Genomic DNA, 20388 nt, shown 5'->3' with positions numbered 1-20388 from the left:
GTCCTACAAACATGTGCACTTGCAGGCCCAACAACGTTTACAATAAGAAGGTTGTGTAGTAGACATCAAGCTCTTTTCTGGCGCCATTGCCGGGGAGGCTAGGTAAGCGGCACTCACACCCCGTCAACTAAGCTCTTTTCTAGCGCCGTTGCCGGGGAGGTGGGTGCTTGAAGGTATATATTTAGATCTTGCAATCGAGTCTTTTAGTTTCTTGTTTTATCACTAGTTTAGTTTATAAAGGAAAACTACAAAAAGAATGGAATTGAGTTTGTCTCATACGCTTCATCTTTTTAATATCTTTTGTGAGAATGGTGGAAAGGAAAAGTGTGCTCAAGTGCTACAAGAAGAAGTCTATAAAATGTTTGGTACTAGATCTTTGTATGATGAGCATGATTGCAATGTTGTTAGTATGAATTCCTTGAATATCCATGATGCTAATGATATGCAAATCCACAAGCTTGGGGAAGCTATGTTGGATGAAGATGATACGTTTAGTCCCCCAAGTTTTGATGAGAAAATTTATTATGATGAAAGCATGCCTCCTATTTATGATGATTATATTGATAATAATGGGACTGGAGATGAGTCAACTTTGTTTAGAAGGCGTCCCAAGAATTCGGAGTTTTTAGATCTTGATGCTAAATTTGGTAAAAGTGGGATTGGAGAGGTCGTGACTTTAAATAGTATTGAACCCACTATCTCAGACTTCAAGGAATTTGATTATGATAATTGTTCTTTAGAAGGTTGTATTTCCTTGTTGCAATCCGTTGTTAATTCTCCTCATGCTTATAGTCAAAATGAAGCTTTTACCAAACATATCGTTGATGCCTTGATGCAACCTTATGATGAAAAACTTAATTTGGAAGTTTCTATACCTAGAAAACTTAATGATGAGTGGTAACCTACTATAAAGATTAAAATTAAAGATCATGAGTGTTTTTCTTTGTGTGATTTGGGTGCTAGTGTTTCCACGATTCCAAGAACTTTATGCGATATTCTAGGTTTCCATGATCTTGATGATTGCTCTTTAAATTTGCACCTAGCGGATTACACCATTAAAAATACAATGGGAAGGATCAATGATCTTCTCATTGTTGCAAATAGAAATGTGGTGCCCGTAGATTTTATCGTTCTTGATATAGATTGCAATCTTTCGTGCCCTATCATTCTTGGTAGACCTTTCCTTAGAAAGATTGGTGCGATTATTGATATGAAGGAAGGGAATATTAGATTCCAATTTCCATTAAAGAAAGGCATGGAGCACTTTCCAAGAAAGAAAGTCAAATTACCTTATGAATCTATCATGCGAGCTACTTATGAATTGAGTTCCAAAGATGGCACTACTTAGATCTATCTTCGCTTTTATGCCTAGCTAGGGGTGTTAAACGATAGCGCTAGTTGGGAGGCAACCCCATTTTATTTGTGTTTTTTGTTTTTGTTTCTGTTTAGTAATAAATTTTGCATCTACCTTCTGTTTAGATGTGTTTTTATGTTTTAATTAGTGTTTGTGCCAAGTAGAACCTATAGGATAACCTACAGTGATAGTTAATTTGATTCTGCTGAAAAACAGAAACTTTGCACGCATGAAATTAGTTTTGTTAAATCACAGAAACGTTATTTTGCGTTGATTCTTTTTTCTGCTGATCAATACACAAATTTTCCAGGATTTCCTATTTTGGTAGGATTTTTAGAGTTCCAAAAGTTTGCATTAGTTACAGATTGCTACAGACTGTTCTGTTTTTGACAGATTCTGTTTTTCGTGTGTTGTTTGCTTATTTTGATGCATCTATGGCTAGTATTAAGTGGTATGAACCATAGATAACTTGGAATACAGTAGGTTTAACACTAAAATAAATAAATAATGAGTTAATTACAGTAACTTATGTGGTGGTTTTGTTTTCTTTCACTAACGGAGCTTATAAGATTTCCTGTTGGGTTTTGTGTTGTGAAGTTTTCAAGTTTTGGGTAAAGCTTTGATGGACTATGGAATAAGGAGTGGCAAAAGCCTAAGCTTGGGTATGCCCAAGGCACCCCAATATATACAAGTACAACCAAGATCCTAAGCTTGGGGATGCCCTGGAAGGCATCCCCTCTTTCGTCTTCGTTCATCGGTAACTTTACTTGGAGCTATATTTTTATTCACCACATGATATGTGTTTTGCTTGGAGCGTCATTTTATTTTGTTTTGTCTTGCTCAGTTTGAATGATTTACCAAGATCTGAAATTCTTAAATATTAGAGAGTCTTCACATAGTTGCACAATTATTCGACTACTCATTGATCTTCACTTATATCTTTCGGAGTAGTTTGTCATTTGCTCTAGTGCTTCACTTATATCTTTTAGAGCACGGCGGTGGTTATATTTTGTAGAAATTGTAGATCTCTCATGCTTCACTTATATTATTTTGAGAGTCTCTTAGAACAGAATGGTATTTGCTATGGTTATAAAATTGGTCCTAGAATGGTGGGCATCCAAGTTGGGTATAATAAAAACTATCATAGGAAGTGAATTGGATGCTATGATCAATTTGATACTTGATAATTGTTTTGAGATATAGAGGTAGTGATATTAAAGTCATGCTAGTTGGGTGATTATGAATTTAAAGAATGCTTGTGTTGAAGTTGGCAAGTCCCGTAGCATGCACGCATGGTTAAAGTTGTGTAACAAATTTGAAACATGAAGTGTACCTGGCTTGTGCATCCTTATGAGTGGCGGTCTGGTACGAGCGATAGTGTTTTCCTACCAATCTGTCCCTCTAGGAGCATGCGTGTAGTGCTTGATTATTGATGACTTCTAAATTTTTGTAATAAGTATATGAGTTCTTTCGAATGATGTTGAGTCCATGGATTATACGCACTTTTACCTTTCCACCATTTCTAGCCTCTTCGGTATCATGCATTGCCCTTTCTCACCTTGAGAGTTGGTGCAAACTTCGCGATGCATCCAAACCCCGTGATACGATACGCTCTATCACACATGAACCTCCTTATATCTTCCTCGAAACAGCCACCATACCTACCTATTATGGCATTTCCATAGCCATTTGGAGATATATTGCCATGCAACTTTCCACCTTTTCGTTCATCATCATCATGACATACATTACTTTTGTCATATTGCCATTGCATGATCATGTAGTTGACATCATATTTGTGGCAAAGCCACCATGCATAATTTTTCATACATGTCACTCTTGATTCATTGCACCATCCTGGTACACCGCCGGAGGCATTCATATAGAGTCATATCTTGTTCTAGTTTTGAGTTGTAATTCATATGTTGTAATCAATAAAAGTGTGATGATCATCATTATTAGAGCATTGCGGAAAAAGAAAAAAAAGGAAGGCCAAAGAAAAAAAATAAAAAATGAAAAAAGAAAATAAAAGAAAGTAAATAAAAAGGGGCAATGTTACTATCTCTTTTTCCACATTGTGCTTCAAAGTAGCACCTTGTCCTTCATACAGTGAGTCTCATATCTTGTGCTTCAAAGTAGCACCATGTTTTTCATATAGTGAGTCTCATATATTGTCACTTTCATATACTAGTGGGAAATTTTCATTATAGAACTTGGCTTGTATATTCCCACGATGGGCTTCCTCAAATGCCCTAGGTCTTCGTGAGCAAGCAAGTTGGATGCACACCCACTAGTTTTATTTTATTGAGCATTCATTTATAGCCTTAGTGCATCCGTTGCATGGCAATCCCTACTCCTCATGTTGACATCAATTGATGCGCATCTCCATAGCCCATTGATTATCCTCGTCAATGTGAGACTTTCTCCTTTTTGTCTTCTCCACACAATCCCCATTATCATATCCTATTCCACCCATAGTGCTATATCCATGGCTCACGCTCATGTATGCATGAAGGTTGAAAAAGTTTGAGATTATTTAAGTACGAAACAATTGCTTGGCTTGTCATCGGGGGTGTAGAATTTTGGAACATCTTTGTGTGACGAAAATGAAGCATAGCCTAACTATATGATTTTGTAGGGATGATCTTTCTTTAGCCATGTTATTTTGAGAAGACATGATTGCTTTGATTAGTGAGCTTGAAGTGTTACTATTTATTGTATCAATATGAACTTTTATTTTGAATCATTCGGATCTGAACATTCATGCCACAATAAAGAAATTTACATTGAAAATTATGCTAGGTAGCATTCCACATCAAAAATTCTGTTTTTATCATTTACCTACTCGAGGACAAGCAGGAATTATGCTTGGGGATGCTTGATACGTCTCCAACGTATCTATAATTTTTTATTGTACCATGCTATTATATTACCCATTTTGGATGTTTATGGGCTATATTATACACTTTTATATTACTTTTGGGACTAACCTATTAACCGGAGGCCCAGCCCATATTGTTGTTTTATTGCGTGTTTCAGTATTTCAAAGAAAACGAATATCAAACGGAGTCCAAACGGAATGAAACCTTCGGGAGCATTATTTTTGGAACGAACATGATCCGGGAGACTTGGAGTACAAGCCAGGGAACCTTCAAGGAGGCCAGGAGATAGGAGGGAACGCCCCACTGTCTCGTGGGCCCCTCGAGGCTCCCCCGACTGACTTCTTTTGCCTATATATTCCCATATACCCTAAAACCATCGGAGACAAAGATAGATCGGGAGTTCCGCCGCTGCAAGCCTCTGTAGCCACCAAAAACCTCTTGGGCGCCCGTTCCGGCACCCTGCCGGAGGGGGAATTCCTCACTGGTGGCCATCTTCATCATCTCGGCGCTCTCCATGACGAGGAGGGAGTAGTTCACCCTCAGGGCTGAGGGTATGTACCAGTAGCTATGTGTTTGATCTCTATCTCTCCCGTGTTCTCTCTATGGCACGATCTTGATGTATCGCGAGCTTTGCTATTATAGTTGGATCTTATGATGTTTCTCCCCCTCTACTCTCTTGTAATGGATTGAGTTTTCCCTTTGAAGTTATCTTATCGGATTGAGTCTTTAAGGATTTGAGAACACTTGATGTATCTCTTGCAGTGCTTATCTATGGTGACAATGGGATATTCACGTGATCCACTTGATGTATGTTTCGGTGATCAACTTGCGAGTTCCGCCCATGAACCTATGCATCGGGGTTGGCAAACGGTTTCATCTTGACTCTCCGGTAGTAACTTTTGGGCACTCTTTGAAGTACTTTGTGTTGGTTGAATAGATGAATTTGAGATTGTGTGATGCATATCGTATAATCATGCCCACGGATACTTGAGGTGACAATGGAGTATCTAGGTGACATTAGGGTTTTGGTTGATTTGTGTCCTAAGGTGTTATTCTAGTACGAACTCTTGAATAGATTGATCCGAAAGAATAACCTTGAGGTGGTTTTGTACCCTACCATAATCTCTTCGTTTGTTCTCCGCTATTAGTGGCTTTGGAGTGACTCTTTGTTGGATGTTGATGGATTGTTATATGATCTATCTATGTTATTATTGTTGAGAGAACTTGCACTAGTGAAAGTATGAACCCTATGCCTTGTTTCCTAGCATTGCAATACTGTTTGTGCTCACTTTTATCATTAGTTACCTTGCTGTTTTGATAATTTCAGATTACAAAAACCATTATCTACCATCCATATTGCACTTGTATCACCATCTCTTCGCCAAACTAGTGCACCTATACAATTTACCATTGTATTGGGTGTGTTGGGAACACAAGAGACTCTTTGTTATTTGGTTGCAGGGTTGCTTGAGAGAGACCATCTTCATCCTACGCCTCCCATGGATTGATAAACCTTAGGTCATCCACTTGAGGGAAATTTGCTACTGTCCTACAAACCTATGCACTTGCAGGCCCAACAACGTCTACAAGAAGAAGGTTGTGTAGTAGACATCAGCCGACGTCGAGTTCCCCGCCCCTCACATCATGTATCTTTGCCGAGGGTGGAAAACTTTCGCCCGCATTCACAGCTTGACGGAGGGGCTCACTCTCCATTTCAAACTAATGGAGAGTGGGCTCCTCTCTGTCAAGATCTTCGGGCACTTCGGGACTCGCGTAAGGTGCTGCGTGGAGAGCTCTTCTGACGATGAAGATTCCTCCTCCAGTGAGAGTGGCGAGGAAGACAATGGCAGTGACGATGAGGGTAGCGGGTGGCAGGATGACGGGTCCGACTAGGCGTCGGGCGCCGCTCCGGGCGGCACCGGCGACCCCATCATCCGTGTCGCCGGCTCCTTGAACTTCTCGGGGTCATCTCCTTGGGCGGCTGGCGTTGGGAGGCTGCAGAAGAGGAAGAGGGCGGGTGGCAAGGCTGTCAATTCAGAGTACGCAGGCACCGATGCCTTTGTCGCGTATTGACGTCCTGCCGCCTCGTCTTTGAGCTCTTCCCCCGGTGCTGTCATCACCAGCCAGCCTTTGGACGGCCACCGATATGTTCTCTTGGTGCTTTCCGCTGCTCATAACTCGCCTAGGCGCCCTTTTGCCCTTTTTCGCTTCCTTGACCTACCTCCTGAGGAGAGGGACAAGAAAGGGATTACGGGCATCTTATCTCTTTTTAGTCTTGTAAGCCTTCGGGCCTTTGTTAACTTTAGAACTTGTAATCCCCTTGCTCATGTTTTTCATTTTGTATGAACTGTACGTGTACGGGATGTTTTTTTAATGAAAAAGGGATGTTTGTCGGGGTTTTCGTTCGCGGGTGGAACCCACGACAAGGAGCAAATCCTCCTTATTTTTTAAGATAAACATTTTTCGCCCGGCAACAGGCCTTGTCGTTCCCCCACTCCGCTCGACCTTTCCCATGCTCTTGGCGGAGGCAGGGATGAGGTGGGCTTAGTCTCCTCGTTTCATTTCCTTGCTGCCGCGACTACGACCAAATTCGGCCCCAGGAGATAGTCCTAGGGTACGGAAAGAGGGGAGCACGGTAGCCTAGGGATAAAACGAGGTTTCAAATATCCCAGTCCATAACAAAACACATGATAGAGGATAAAATACTTATCTGGATCTGCAGCCACCGGCAACCTTGGCTTGCTGCGGATGGATCCTTGTTCTTGCAGCCCCTGGCAACTTTGGCTTGTCGGAGCCCGGACGCCGGTTCGTCCCCTTTCTTCCAAAATAGCTCGACAAGAATACTTATGTGCCCTGCGAACCAAAGAATACACAGAAGAACAGAGAGACGTGCACTCGACCTCTAAGCTAGGGGTTAGCCGCCGCCAAGCACTATCAACCCTAACCGAGGAAGAGACTCGACCTAGCATGCATGCTATGACTTAGGGCACCAGCGCTTCGTTTATTTATGCTCAGGGTCTGCGCCTAGCTTTGTACAAAGGGTTACATGCCTTGCCGGCAAGGCTTGTACAAAAGGGTGGCTTTCCGGGAGGCCCGGCAGCCGTGCCTTATGGGTAATACTTGCGGAGATGCTCGATGTTCCAGGAGTTGCTCACTGGAATGGCTTCTCCGATCTCTAGCCGGACTGCACCGGGCCTGGTGACTCATTTTACCCGATAAGGGCCTTCCCACTTTGGCGTCAACTTGATAGAATTCTTGGCCGACTGAACGTGCCAAAGAACAAGGTCGCCTTCCTCAAAGCTCCGGGCATGAACCTTGTGGCTATGGTAGCGGCGCAAGGCTTGCTGGTAGCGTGCTGCTCTCACAGCCGCCCGGAGATGATCTTCCTCAAGGAGCATCGCGTCATCTTGCCGCAATCGCTCTTGCTCAAGCTCATCATAAGCGAGCACTCGAGGTGACCCGTATATGAGTTCCGTGGGGAGAACTGCTTCTGCCCCGTAGACCAGGGCAAAGGGTGTCTGGACGGTGGCTCGATTTGGCGTCGTTCTGATCGACCAAAGAACCGCCGGTAACTCATCAATACAGCGCCTTCCACTCTTGCGCAGCCTGTCAAAAGTCTTCGTTCTTAAGCCTCGCAGAACTTCAGCATTTGCTATCTTTGTTTGGCCATTGCTCCATGGATGTGCCATGGAAGCAAAACAAACCCTGCTGCCAAGATCCTCAATGTATTGCATGAAGGCATGGCTTGTGAACTCTGTGCCGTTGTCGCTGATGATTCTGTTGGGTACCCCAAAACGACACACTAGTCCCTTGAAGAACTTGATGGCTGACTGCGCCGTCGCCTTCCCTACTGCTTCCACCTCTGGCCACTTTGTGAACTTGTCGATTGCAACATACAAGTACTCAAAGCCCCCGACAACACGGGGGAAGGGGCCCAATATGTCGAGCCCCCAGACCAAGAAGGGCCAGGAGAGAGGGATAGTTTGAAGGGCTTGATCTGGTTGATGAAGCTTCTTTGAATGGAACTGGCACGCTTCACACTTGGTTACTAGTGTCATCACATCCTGGAGGGCGGTGGGCCAGAAGAAACCTTGCCGAAAAGCCTTGCCGGCAAGGGCCCTCGACCCTATGTGTGAGCCACATATGCCTCCATGTATCTCTGCCAACAGCTTTAGTCCTTCCTCCCGGGAGATGCACTTCAATTTCACCCCATTCGGTCTTTTTCTGTACAATACGTTATCAACGAATTGGTACAGAGCAGACCGGCGGGCTACTCTTTCTGCCTCTTCCTGCTCCTCAGGAAGCTCTCCTTTTTGGAGGAATCGGACGGTGTGTTGCACCCATGCCGAAGCCTGTGGCTCGATGACAAGGACCAAAGGCATCTCTTCTGCCACGGGAGCAGCCGTTTCTACGGCCATGACCTGAGGCCCCGCCGAAGTCGGTTGCCCCGCGGCAGGATCGGCATCCACGACAACATCTTCGCCAGCGGCTCCGGGGAGCTCGGTGGGGAAGTACTTGTCGGAGCCTAGCTTCCTCCGCTTGTTCTGCCCGGTTGACGGTTTGACGGATGGTTGAGTTAACTAAAGCACAAAAGTACCTGGTTCCACAGGTAGCTTGAGGGCAGCGCGCTTTGACAGGTAGTCGGCGATGTCGTTCTCCCTCCGAGGGACATGCTCCGCTTGTATACCGTCAAAGAGCTCCTCCAGTTTCCTCACCTCATCTACGTAAGCTTCCATCAACGGGCTTTGGTAATCTTTGTTGATCCGCCTGACGACGAGCTGTGAGTCGCCGCTGACGATGAGCTTTTTGACTCCGAGATCCGTCGCAATCCTGAGACCAGCAAGCAAACCCTCGTACTCGGCGGTGTTGTTAGTTGACATCTCTCGGGGGAAGTGCATCTGGATGACATACTTGAGGTGTTCTCCGGTGGGTGCGACAAGCAGCACACCAACACCGGTTCCTTGTAGCGAAAAGGCCCCATCAAAGTACATGATCCAGTTGCGGCTTGTTTCCTTGCCGGGGATAATGGTCTCCTGTACCTCTTCATCGGGCGTTGAGGTATATTCTACGACAAATTCCGCCAAGACTCTGCTCTGAATCGTCGAGGTACTTTCGAACTTTAAACCGAAACTTGACAACTCCAGGGCCCATTGCACGATCCTCCCCGTTGCATTTGGGTTATGCAGTATGCGCTGCAATGGGGCTGAAGAGCAGCTTCCTCGAAGCCATAAGGAGGCTGAAGAGTAGCTTTTGCACACCTGTGTACCTCGACCTAGCCCCTGCAAGAGGGAGCTGACGAAGTAAACAGGGTGCTGCATCATTTTCTTCTTTTGTGCCACTTCACCCGGTCGCGTGGACCCTGTTGCACTAGTGTCAGCCCCCGCCGGGGACTCAGTCTTGTCGGGACCGAGACCTGCCGGGGAGGGTTCCGGCTCGCCATCCGTTGACTCTGCTGCTGTCACCGCCTCTCTCTGTGCCACTAGTGAGGCGTTAACCACCTGATTCGTTGCCGCTAGATACAGCAGCAACGGTTCTTGTGGTTTGGGCGCAACCAGCACTGGGGTAGAGGAGAGGTACTTCTTCAAATCTTGCAGCGCTGCTTCGGCTTCTGGGGTCCACTCCACTGGGCCCGTTTTCTTCAAGATCTTGAAAAAGGGAAGGGCATGCTCCGCGGACTTGGAGATAAATCTGCTCATGGTGGCGATGCAGCCAGTGAGCCGACGCATGTCCTTGATCCTCTTGGGTGCCTCAATCTGCTCGATGGCCTTGATCTTATCTGGGTTTGCCTTGATCCTGTGCTGCAACACAAAGAACCCGAGAAGCTTGCCGGACGTTACGCCGAAGACACACTTCTCAGGGTTCAAGTTGAGGTTGATCTTGCGCAGGTTTGCAAATGTTTCCTCCAGATCTTGCACAAGTGTTGCTCTATCCTTGGTTTTGACCACTATGTCATCCATATAAGCTTCCATATTTCTATGTAGCTGGGGCTCAAAACCAATTTGGACCGCTCTTGCAAAGGTTGAGCCAGCACTCTTCAACCCGAAAGGCATTCGTAAAAATCAATACGTACCACATGGAGTGATGAATGATGTCTTCTCCTCGTCCTCTTTTGTCATGAAGATCTAGTGGTATCATGAGTAGGCGTCGAGGAATGATAAAAGGTCACACCCAGCCGTGGAGTCAACAATTTGGTCGATGCACAGTAATGGGAAGGGGTCCTTTGGATAAGCCTTATTAATGTCTATGTAATCAATACACAATCTCCACTTCCCGTTTGCCTTGCGCACCACTACCGGATTGGCCAACCACATCGGATGGAGTACTCCTCTTACCAAGCCTGCCGCCCCTAGTTTTCTGATCTCCTCTGTGATGAACTCATGCCTTTCCAAAGCTTGCTTCCTGACCTTCTGCTTGATGGGCCGTGCATGAGGACAGACAGCAAGATGGTGCTCAATCACTTCCCTGGGAACGCCGGGGATGTCGGAGGCTTACCATGCAAACACATCGACATTCGCCCACAGGAAAGTGACGAGCTCGCTTTCCTATTTGCTATCGAGGATAGAGCTTATGGTGAAAGCTCCCCCCGTACCGTCCTCCTTGACGGGCACCTTCTTGGTCTCTGGTGGTGCAGCTCTGGAGTTCTTGCTCTTGCCGGCGGAGCTCTCTGGCACGTCCGCAACGGGATCGCAACACCCCGAAGAGGTGCGCTTGCCGGAGTAGGTGCGAGGTGTCTCGCCGGTCTTCCTCCCTTCCGGGGCTTGATACGTCTCCAACGTATCTATAATTTTTGATTCTTCCATGCTATTATATTACCCCTTTCAGATGTTTATGGGCTTTATTTTACACATTTATATCATTTTTGGGACTAACCTACTAACCGGAGGCCAAGCCCATATTGCTGTTTTTTTTGTCTATTTCAGTATTTCGAAGAAAGGAATATCAAACGGAGTCCAAACGGAATGAAACCTTCGGGAGCGTGATTTTTGGAACAAACGTGATCCGGAGAGCTTGGAGTGAAGTCAAGAAGCTTTCGAGGAAGCCACGAGATAGGAGGCCGCCCCCCCCCCCCTTAGGGCGTGCCCGCCTGTCTCGTGGGCCCCTCAGGTGGCCAACGACGTACTTATTCCTCCTATATATACCTACGTACCCCGAAAACATCCAGGAGCACCACGAAACACAATTTCCACCATCGTAACCTTCTGTATCCGCGAGATCCCATCTTGGAGACTTCACCGGCACTCTGCCAGAGGGGGAATCAACCACGGAGGGCCTCTACATCAACATCCTTGCCCCTCCGATGAGTTGTTAGTAGTTTACCACAAACCTACGGGTCCATAGTTATTAGCTAGATGGATTCTTCTCTCTTTTTGGATCTCACTACAATGTTCTCCCCCTCTCTTGTGGAGGTCTATTCGATGTGAACTCTTTTTGTGGTGTGTTTGTCGAGATCCGACGAATTGTTGGTTTATGATCAAGTTTATCTATGAATAATATTTGAATCTACTCTGAATTCTTTTATGTATGATTGAGTTATCTTTGCAAGTCTCTTCGAACTATCAGTTTGGTTTGGCTTACTAGATTGGTCTTTCTTGCCATGGGAGAAGTGCTTAGCTTTGGGTTCAATCTTGCGGTGACCTTACCCAGTGACAGAAAGGGTTGCAAGGGACGTATTGTATTGTTGCCATCGAGGATAACAAGATGGGGTTTATATCATATTGCATGAGTTTATCCCTCTACATCATGTTATCTTTCTTAATGCGTTACTATGTTCTTATGAACTTAATACTCTAGATGCATGCTGGATAGCGGTCGATGTGTGGAGTAATAGTAGTAGATGCAGGCAGGAGTCGGTCTACTTGTTATGGACCTGATGCCTATATACATGATCATGCCTAGATAATCTCATAACTATGCGCTTTTCTATCAATTGCTCGATAGTAATTTGTTCACCCACCGTAACACTTATGCTATCTCGAGAGAAGCCTCTAGTGAAACCTATGGCCCCCGGGTCTATCTCTTATCATATTTGCTTTCAATCTACTTTTATTTGCATATTTACTTTTTGCATCTATATTATAAAATACCAAAAATATATTTATCTTATCTTACTATCTTTATTAGATCTCACTTTCGCATGTGGTCGTGAAGGGATTGACAACCCCTTTATTGCGTTGGTTGCGAGTTCTCAGCTTGTTTGTGTAGGTGCGTGGGACTTTTGAGGAGCCTCCTACTAGATTGATACCTTGGTTCTCAAAACTGAGGGAAATACTTACGCTACACTTGCTGCATCACCCTCTCCTCTTCGAGGAAAACCAACGCAAGCTCAAGACGTAGCAAGAAGGATTTCTGGCGCCGTTGCCGGGGAGGTCTTCACTCAAGTCAAGACATACCAAGTACCCATCACAAACTCATCTCCCTCGCATTTACATTATTTGCCATTTGCCTCTCGTTTTCCTCTCCCCCACTTCACCCTTGCCATTTTATTCGCCCTCTCTTTCCCAATCTCCTCCTCTCTTTTTGCTTGCCCATTTTCTGTTTGCTTTTGTGTTGGATTACTTGTTGCCATGGCGCAAGATAATACCAAATTGTGTGATTTCTCGAATACCAATAATAATGATTTCCTTAGTACTCCCATTGCTCCTCTTAATGATGTTGAGTCTTGTGAAATGAATACTGCTTTGTTGAATCTTATTATGAACGATCAATTCGCGGGCCTTCGTAGTGAAGATGCCGCTACTCATCTAAACAATTTTGTTGATTTATGTGATATGCAAAAGAAGAAAGATACGGATAACAATATTGTCAAATTGAAGTTATTTCCGTTTTCACTTAGAGATCGTGCTAAAGTTTGGTTTTCTTCTTTGCCTAAAAATAGTATTGATTCTTGGAACAAGTGCAAAGATGCTTTTATATCTAAGTATTTTCCTCCCGCTAAGATCATAACTCTTAGGAACGATATTATGAATTTTAAACAACTTGATCATGATCATGTTGCCCAATCTTGGGAAAGAATGAAATGGATGCTTCTCAATTGCCCTACTCATGGTTTGAATTTATGGATGATCATACAAAAATTTTATGCCGGTTTGAACTTTGCTTCTAGAAATCTCTTAGATTCGGCCGCGGGAGGCACGTTTATGGAAATCACGTTAGGAGATGCTACAAAATTACTTGATAATATTATGGCTAATTATTCTCAATGGCACACCAAAAGATCTTATAGTAAAAAAGTGCATGCTATAGAAGAAATCAATGTTTTGAGTGGAAAGATGGATGAACTTATGAAGATGTTTGCTACTAAAAATACTCCTCTTGATCCCAATGATATGCCTTTCTCTTCCTTGATTGAGAATAATAATGAATCTATGGATGTGAATTTTGTTGGTAGGAATAGTTTTGGAAACAATCTTATAGAGGAAACTTTAACGCTAGACCGTTCCCTAGTAATCCCTCTAATAATTATGGAAATTCCTACAATAATTCTTATGGTAATTTTAATAAGATGCCCTCTGATTTTGAGAATAGTGTGAAAGAATTTATGATTTCTCAAAAGAATTTTAATGCTTTGCTTGAAGAAAAATTGCTCAAAGTTGATGATTTGGCTAGGAACGTTGATAGACTTTCGCTTGATGTTAATTCTCTTAAACTTGGATCTTCTTCTCCTAAGCATGATATCAATGATTCTCTCAAAGTAATGAGAATTTCCATTGACGAGTGCAAGGAAAGAACCGCTAGATTGCATGCTAAAAAAGAAAGCTTTATAAAAGTGTGTTCTTCTAGTCTCCATGAAAATAATGATGAGGATCTTAAAGTTATTGATGTGTCTCTGATTAGATCTATGTTATGCAATATGAATTTTGATGATTATGGGACTGATGATGAATCAACTTTGCCTAGAAGGCGTCCCAAGAATTCAGAGTCTTTAGAGCTTAATGCTAAATTTGGTAAAAGTGAGATTGGAGAATCCTCAACGTCTAATAATATTGAACCTTCTATCTCGGAATTCAAGGAATTTGATTATGATAATTGTTCTTTAAAAGGTTGTATTTCCTTGTTGCAATCCGTTGTTAATTCTCCTCATGCTTATAGTAAAAATAAAGCTTTTACCAAACATATTGTTGATGCCCTGATGCAATCCTATGATGAAAAACTTAATTTGGAAGTCTCTATACCTAGAAAACTTAATGATGAGTGGGAACCTACTATAAAGATTAGAATTGAAGATTATGAGTGTTTTGCTTTGTGTGATTTGGGTGCTAGTGTTTCCACGATTCCGAAAACCTTATGTGATATTCTAGGTTTCCATGATCTTGATGATTGCTCTTTAAATTTGCACCTTGCAGATTCTACCATTAAAAATCCTATGGGAAGGACCAATGATGTTCTTATTATTGCAAATAGAAATGTGGTGCATGTAGATTTTATCATTCTTGATATAGATTGCAATCTTTCTTGCCCTATTATTCTTGGTAGACATTTCCTTAGAACGATTGGTGCGATTATTGATATGAAGGAAGGGAATATTAGATTACAATTTCCCCTAAATAAAGGCATGGAGCACTTTCCAAGAAAGAAAGTCAAATTACCTTATGAATCTATCATGCGTGCTACTTATTAATTTTGTGCCAAAGATGGCACTCGTTAGATCTATCCTTGCTTTTATGCCTAGCTAGGGCCGTTAAACGATAGCGCTAGTTCGGAGGCAACCCAATTTTTCTTTATGTTTTTTGTTTTTGCTCCTGTTTAGTAATAAATCTTGCATCTACCTTATGGTTAGATGTGTTTTTATCTTTTAATTAGTGTTTGTTCCAAGTAGAACCTATAGGATAACCTATGATGATAGTTGATTTGATTCTGCTGAAAAACAGAAACTTTGCATGCACGAATATAATTTTGTTAAATCACAGGAACGCGATTTTGCGTGAATTCTTATTGCTGATGTTCAATAAACAAATTTTCCAGGATTTCCTATTTTGGTAGGATTTTTAGAGTTCTAGAAGTTTGCTTTAGTTACAGATTGCTACAGACTGTTCTGTTTTGACAGATTCTGTTTTTCGTGTGTTGTTCGCTTATTTCGATGCATCTATGGCTAGTAAATTAGTTTATAAACCATAAGAAAGTTGGAATACAGTAGGTTTAACACCAAAATAAATAAATAATGAGTTCATTGCAGTACCTTATGTGGTGGTTTTGTTTTCTTTCACTAACGGAGCTTACAAGATTTCATGTTGAGTTTTGTGTTGTGAAGTTTTCAAGTTTTGGGTAAAGCTTTTATGGACTATGGAATAAGGAGTGGCAAGAGCCTAAGCTTGGGGATGCCCATGGAACCCCAAGATATTCAAGGATAGCCAAAATCCTAAGCTTGGGGATGCCCCGGGAAGGCATCCCCTCTTTGGTCTTCGTTAATTGGTAACTTTACTTGGAGCTATATTTTTATTCGCCACATGATATGTGTTTTGCTTGGAGCGTCGTGTATTATATTAGTCTTTGCTTTTTAGTTTACCACAATCCTACTTGCTGTACACACCTTTTGGGAGAAGCCTATTTGATTAGAATTTGCTAGAATACTATATGTGCATCACTTATATCTTTTGAGCTTGATAGTTTTTGCTCTAGTGCCTCGCTTATATCTTTTAGAGCACGGTGGTGTCTTAATTTTGAAGAAATTGCTAGTCTCTCATGCTTCACTTATATTATTTTGAGAGTCTTTTAGAACAGCATGGTTTTTGCTATGATCATAAAGTTGGTCCTAGAATGATGAGCGTCCAAGTTGGGTATAATAAAAACTATCATAGAAAGTGAATTGGATACTATGATCAATTTGATGCTTGATAATTGTTTTGAGATATGGAGGTAGTGATATTAAAATCATGCTAGTTGGGTGATTATGAATTTAAAGAATACTTGTGTTGAAGCTTGTGATTCCCGTAGCATACACGTATGGTGAACCGCTTTGTGATGAAGTTGGAGCACAATTTTATTTATTGATCGTCTTCCTTATGAGTGGCGGTCGGGGACGAGCGATGGTCTTTTCCTACCAATCGATCCCCCTAGGAGCATGCGCGTAGTACTTTGGTTTTTGATGACTTTTAAATTTTTGCAACAAGTATATGAGTTCTTTTGATTAATGTTGAGTCCATGGATTATACACACCCTTCCACCCTTCCACCATTGCTAGCTTCTCTTGTACCGTGCAACTTTCACCGGTACCATACACCCACCATTTACCTTCCTCAAAACAGCCACCATACCTACCTATTATGGCATTTCCATAGCCATTCCGAGATATATTGTCATGTAACTTTCCACCGTTCCGTTCATATGACATGCATTACTTTTGTCATATTGCTTTTTGCATGATCATGTACTTGACATTGTATTTGTGGCATGGTCACCTTCATAATTTTCATACATGTCGCTCTTGATTCATTGCATATCCCGGTACACCGCCGGAGTCATTCATATAGAGCCATATCTTGTTCTAGCTTTGAGTTGTAAATCCATTAAAGTGTTATGATCTTCATTATTAGAGCATTGTCCTAGTGAGGAAAGGATGTGAAGACTATGATTCCCCCACAAGTCGGGATGAGACTTCGGACTTTACAAAAATAAAGAAAAAAAAGAGAAAGGCCAAAAAGAAAGAAAAAAAGAAAGGCCAAAGAAAAGAAAAGAGAAAAAAAATGAGAGAAAAAGAGAGAAGGGACAATGCTACTATCTCTTTTCCACACTTGTGCTTCAAAATAGCACCATGATCTTCATGATAGACAGATAGAGAGTCTCATATGTTGTCACTTTCATATACTAGTGGGAATTTTTCATTATAGAACTTGGCTTGTATATTCCAATGATGGGCTTCCTCAAGAGTGCCCTAGGTCTTCGTGAGCAAGCAAGTTGGGTGCACACCCACTTAGTTTCTTTTGTTGAGCTTTCATATATTTATAGCTCTAGTGCATCCGTTGCATGGCAATCCCTACTCACTCACATTCATATTTATTAATGGGCATCTCCATATCCCGTTGATACGCCTAGTTGATGTGAGACTATCTTCTCCTTTTTTGTCTTCTCCACAACCACAATTTTATTCCACATATAGTGCTATGTCCATGGCTCACGCTCATGTATTGCGTGAAAGTTCAAAAAGTTTGAGATTATTAAAGTATGAAACAATTGCTTGGCTTGTCATCGGGGTTGTGCATGATTAAATAGTTTGTGTGATGAAGATAGAGCAATAGCCAGACTATATGATTTTGTAGGGATAACTTTCTTTAGCCATGTTATTTTGAGAAGACATGATTACTTTCATTAGTATGCTTGAAGTATTATTATTTCTTATGTCAATATGAACTTTTATTTTGTATTCATTTGGATCTGAACATTAATGCCACAATAAAGAAAATTACATTATGAATTATGCTAGGTAGCATTCCACATCAAAAATTCTCTTTTTATCATTTACCTACTCAAGGACGAGCAGGAATTAAGCTTGGGGATGCTCGATACGTCTCCAACGTATCTATAATTTTTGATTGTTCCATGCTATTATATTACCCCTTTTGGATGTTTATGGGCTTTATTTTACACATTTATATCATTTTTGGGACTAACCTACTAACCGGAGGCCCAGCCCATATTGCTAGTTTTTTGCCTATTTCAGTATTTCAAAGAAAAGGAATATCAAACGGAGTCCGAATGGAATGAAACCTTCGGGAGCGTGATTTTTGGAACAAACGTGATCCGAAGAGCCTGGAGTGCAAGTCAAGAAGCTTCCGAGGAAGCCACAAGATAGGAGGCCGTCCCCCCTTATAGGGCGCGCCCCCTGTCTCGTGGGCCCCTCGGGCGGCCACGACGTACTTCTTCCTCCTATATATACCTACGTAACCCGAAAACATCCAGGAGCACCACGAAACACAATTTCCACCACCGTAACCTTTTGTATCCGCGAGATCCCATCTTGGAGCCTTCACCGGCACTCTACTAGAGGGGGAATCAACCACGGAGGGCCTCTACATCAACATCCTTGCCCCTCTGATGAGTTGTCAGTAGTTTACCACAAACCTACGGGTCCATAGTTATTAGCTAGATGGCTTCTTCTCTCTTTTTGGATCTCAATACAATGTTCTCCCCCTCTCTTGTGGAGATCTATTCGATGTAAACTCTTTTTGCGGTGTGTTTGTCGAGATCCGATGAATTGTGGGTTTATGATCAAGTTTATCTATGAATAATATTTGAATCTTCTCTGAATTCTTTTATGTATGATTGAGTTATCTTTGCAAGTCTCTTCAAATTATCAGTTTGGTTTGGCCTACTAGATTGGTCTTTCTTGCCATGGGAGAAGTGCTTAGCTTTGGGTTCAATCTTGCGGTGACCTTACCCAGTGACAGAAAGGGTTGCAAGGCACGTATTGTATTGTTGCCATCGAGGATAACAAGATGGGGTTTATATCATATTGCATGAGTTTAACCCTCTACATCATGTCATCTTGCTTAATGCGTTACTCTATTCTCATGAACTTAATACTCTAGATGCATGCTGGATAGCGGTCGATGTGTGGAGTAATAGTAGTAGATGCAGGCAAGAGTCGGTCTACTTGTTATGGACGTGATGCCTATATACATGATCATGCCTAGATAATCTCATAACTATGCGCTTTTCTATCAATTGCTCGACAGTAATTTGTTCACCCACCGTAATACTTATGCTATCTCGAGAGAAGCCTCTAGTGAAACCTATGGCCCCCGGGTCTATCTCTTATCATATTTGCTTTCAATCTACTTTTATTTTCATCTTTACTTTTTGCATCTATATTATAAAATGCCAAAAATGTATTTATCTTATCTTACTATCTTTATTAGATCTCACTTTCGCAAGTGGCCGTGAAGGGATTGACAACCCCTTTATTGTGTTGGTTGCGAGTTCTCAGTTTGTTTGTGTAGGTGCGTGGGACTTTTGAGGAGCCTCCTACTGGATTGATACCTTGGTTCTCAAAACTGAGGGAAATACTTACGCTACACTTGTTGCATCACCCTCTCCTCTTCGAGGAAAACCAACGCAAGCTCAAGACGTAGCAGGGCTCCATCGACAGGAGCAGGTCCCTTGGCGGCAGCTGCGGCAACTGCTTCCCAGTAGAGTTGGTCGGCGCAAATCAACGCATCTTTCTTGTTGGAGGGGACGATGATGATGTTCATCGGCCCGGGCATCTTCAGCATGTTGTAGGCATAATGTGAAGCCGCCATGAACTTGGCTAGTGTCGGGTGGCCGAGGATCCCGTTGTAGGGCAAGGGGATCTCGGTTACATCGAAGATAATCCTCTCCGTCCTGTGGTTCAGCTCGCCTCCGAACGTCACGGGCAGCATGACTTTTCCCTTCGGCTGGCTCCTCCCCAGGTTGACCCCTTGGAACATGCCCGTCTCCTCGAGGTCTCCATCAGGGATTTGCAGCCTCTTGATCACAACAGGCGAGATCAAGTTCAGACCAGCCCCGCCGTCAACCAGCATCTTTTTCACCCTGAGGTTGCGTATTGTTGGCGAGACCAACAACGGCAAGCACCCGACCGCAGTCGTGCGGTCAGGATGGTCCTCGGTGTCGAAGATGATAGGCATGCTGGACCACCTCAGCGGCTTCCGTGCGTCGACCGACGGCTCCACCGCTATGATCTCACGCGCCCACTGCTTGAGCTGGCGGTGGGATGTATGCAGCGAGGCGCCAGCATTGATGCACATGGCTTCTGTGTCTTTCTGAAACTCATGGTCGCCGGACTCATCGTCCTCATCATGATCATCATCTTCCTGCTTCTTGTCGCGGCCCCGGGCGGGCCTCTCCTGCTGATTGTCCTTGCCGCTGCGGCCCCCTTGGCCGCCACGTTTCTTGCTGGATCCTTCGGCACCTTCTTGGCCTTTCTCCTTGTCCCGCTGTTCGTAATCGGCTTTCTGCTTCTCAGCAAGCAGCTCTACCTGCTGGCAGTTCGGGAGATCGTGGCCTTTGGTGCAGTGGATCTTGCAATACTGCTTGTTGGAACCCCCTGGCTTATCGGCAGCCGCCAAGGCCCGGCAAGCGGCACACCCGGCAACCTCCTTGCCGGGGTCACTTGCCTTGGGTTTCTTGGTGGCGCCGGTATCGTCGGACCCCTCGACGGCAAGCACGGTCTTGCCCCTG

Source organism: Triticum dicoccoides, chromosome 2B (genome assembly GCF_002162155.2).
Source record: "Triticum dicoccoides isolate Atlit2015 ecotype Zavitan chromosome 2B, WEW_v2.0, whole genome shotgun sequence".
Taxonomy (NCBI): Eukaryota; Viridiplantae; Streptophyta; class Magnoliopsida; order Poales; family Poaceae; genus Triticum; species Triticum dicoccoides.
The sequence above is the reverse complement of the archived record's forward strand: the minus strand, read 5'-3'. Positions refer to the sequence as shown.